At 39.4% G+C, this 3,394-nt stretch overlaps 1 non-coding gene across 1 annotated transcript; it reads left to right on the forward strand.

The window, feature by feature from the left end:
* Window positions 1-2,723: 2,723 nt before the first annotated feature.
* Window positions 2,724-2,830, forward strand: LOC112508291. Its single transcript, XR_003068672.1, has one exon. It is a non-coding gene; the product is annotated as a small nucleolar RNA R71 (small nucleolar RNA).
* Window positions 2,831-3,394: the final 564 nt, after the last annotated feature.

Raw genomic sequence — 3,394 nt, forward strand, 5'->3', positions numbered from 1 at the left:
GGCAATGGTCACAACTCTTCACAAATTCAAAAGCATCCTTAAACATGGTAGGCCAAAAAAATCCGCCTTGTAAAATTTTAGCGGCCGTACGTTGTCCACCAAAGTGGCCTCCGTACGGTGATGCGTGACATTCTTTTAACAAAGCTTGGATTTCATCATCTGGGACACATTTTCTCAAAATTTGATCCGATCCTAATTTAAAAAGGGATGGATCGTCCCACAAATAATGCTTGCAATCGTGAAGAAAAATTTTAAACCGGTTGTCCTGAAAATGATATGATTTAAGGCCACATGCAAGATAGTTCGCAATATCTGCATACCAAGGATTTTGTTTTTGAAAATTGTGTTGTATGGCCAAAACAAATTCATCCAGGAAAACTTCCTTAATCTCATGACTCGCCCCACTTGATACATTTCCTTCAATTCTAGAAAGGTGATCGGCCACTTGATTGTCACATCCCTTTCGGTCAACAATCTGAAGATCAAATTCTTGTAATAACAGAATCCATCTAATAAGTCGTGGTTTCGCATCAACTTTGTTAAATAAATACTTTATTGCAGAATGATCTGTATGAACAATGACTTTGGTACCAATCAAGTATGAACGAAAACGATCAAAAGCAAATACTACCGCAAGTAATTCTTTTTCCGTGGTGGTATAATTTAATTGGGCTTCAATAAGAGTCTTACTTGCATAGTACATGGGGTGAAAAATTTTATTTTGCCTTTGTCCCAAAACGGCACCCACGGCCCAATCACTTGCGTTACACATTACCTCAAAAGGTAGGGACCAATTTGGAGTGATGATAATGGGTGCCGAGACAAGAGCATTCTTGATTGTTTCAAAAGCCTTTATACAATCGGAGGTGAACTCAAAAGTTTGGTCCACATGCAACATGTTACATAAGGGTTTTGCGACTTTAGAAAAATCCTTAATAAACCATCGATAAAAACCCGCATGTCCCAAAAAGCTACGAATGCCTTTAACCGAAGTAGGTTCGGGTAATTGCATTATCACCTCAATTTTAGCTTTGTCAACTTCCAAACCTTTCTTTGAAACCATGTGACCCAAAACAATTCCCTCTTGTACTATAAAATGACATTTTTCCCAATTTAAAATCAAGTCATGGGTTTCACATCTCTTCAAACTTTTCTTCAAATTTTCAAGATAATTTTCGAAATTAGTGCCAATAACCGAAAAATCATCCATAAAAACTTTCATAGTGTCCTCAATCATATCCGAAAGATTAGACATCATACATCGTTGGAAAGTGGCCGGAGCATTACATAAGCCGAATGGCATACGTCGGAAAGCAAAGGTTCCAAAGGGACAAGTGAAAGTAGTTTTCTCTTGATCTTCGGGTGCAATATGGATCTGATTGTATCCCGAGTATCCATCCAAAAAATAATAAAACTCCTTTACGGCCAACCGATCTAGCATTTGATCTATGAAAGGCAAAGGGAAGTGATCTTTCTTAGTAGCTAAGTTCAATTGCCTATAGTCCATACAAATCCTCCACCCGGTAACGGTTCTAGTTGGGATAAGTTCGTTTTTGTCGTTGGTGATTACCGYGGTACCAYSTTTCTTAGGCACGCATTGGACCGGACTTACCCAACCGCTACTAGCAATGGGGTAAATAATACCCGCGTCTAACCACTTCAAGATTTCCTTCTTAACCACTTCTTTCATAATTGGATTTAGCCTTCTTTGAGGTTGTACCTTCCCAACACTATTTTCTTCCAAGATGATCTTATGTTGCCAAAGGGATAGACTTATTCCCTTAATATCAACTATGGTCCAACCGAAAGTTTTCTTATGGTCTTTAAGCAAATCTATCAACCTTTCCTCTTATTTACTACTTAAGTTGGAAGAAATAATCACAGGCAATTTTTCTCCTTCCATAAGATATGCATACTTAAGATGTGAAGGCAGTGGTTTTAACTCCAAATCGGCTGCTTTTACAATGGACGAGGTTTGGGGGTATATCTTTAAAATCTAACTGTTCAAAGGCAGCTATGTCCTCAAGTAAATCTTCTTCACAAATGTCTTCTGCCATGCCCACAGTGTGTCCACTGTGGACACAGTCGATCAAACTTAGATCTAAATCTTCACCTACTGAGTAAATAGACGAACAGTCCTCAATCTCCCCATTGAACTTAAGAGTCTTAAACACATTGAAAGTCACCTGCAAGTCATTCACTCTCATGGTCAACTCACCCCTTTGTACGTCAATCAATGTCCTACCCGTAGCAAGAAAGGGTCTTCCTAAGATGATCAAAACTTTCCTATCGGCTTCATAATCTACCACTAGAAAGTCGACTGGAAAGATGAATTTATCCACTTTAACCATGATGTCTTCAATTTTACCTTTCGGATATGCCAAGGACCTATCCGCTAATTGCAAAGTCACGGTAGTAGGTCGAACTTCTCCAATTCCCAACTGATTAAAAATGGACAAAAGCATGAGATTTATACTTGTCCCAAGGTCACACAAGGCATGACCTACCTCTTTCCATCGAGCTCATGAATGCCCGAGGCAGATTTAGAAATGACAACACGAGGGTTAGACCATTCAGTATTATTATTAGAAATTCGTTCCAAAATGTCATACCCCTCGTTGTAGGTTTTAGCTGTGAAAGCACCACCGGCCATTGCGTCAAGAATAATCTTAGCGGCACTAGAAAGTCCATTATAAAAGGTTTCCAACTGAATACAATGAGGGATTACGTGGTGAGGACACTTCCTAAGAAGGTCCTTGAATCTCTCTCATGCATCCGATACCGCTTCATCTTCTTCTTGGCGAAACGCCATAATTTTATTTCTAATCTTTACATTCCTCGTCGAAGGTAAGTATTTTTTTAGAAATTTCTCCGCCAAATCATTCCAAGTAAGGATCGAGTTTGGTGGTTGGGAATTTAGCCATGCTCTAGCTCTATCATTCAATGTATAAAGGAAAAGCGTCAAGCGTAAGGCCTCTTGAGTAACTCCGGGAATTTTAAAATGATCCGTCATTTCTATAAAGGATCTCAAATGAGACTGCGGATCTTCTAAAGATAATCCCCCAAACTGACCCATAGCAGAAATCATTTGAAACATAACCGGCTTGGGTTCAAAAGATGTTGCTGTCATTTCGGAGCCTACCAATTCCCGAGGCCAATTGACCAAATTTGGGAGTTGCGTAGTCCCGTATGCCTCTATTTTTGTCATCGGCAATATTAACCGTGGCTTCCCTAGGAGGTGGATTATCCCCATGGTACGGTTTAAAGTGTGATTTCGCCGATTGTTTCTACCTCTTCTTCGTCTCCTAATGGTTCTTTCTAACTAAAGATCAAGAGGTAAAAGATCATCGTGTTGTAATCGTGGCATACAACACAGGAACAACAAATGAAACAA

Source organism: Cynara cardunculus (assembly GCF_001531365.2).
Source record: "Cynara cardunculus var. scolymus isolate 2C chromosome LG 2, CcrdV1, whole genome shotgun sequence".
NCBI lineage: Eukaryota > Viridiplantae > Streptophyta > Magnoliopsida > Asterales > Asteraceae > Cynara > Cynara cardunculus.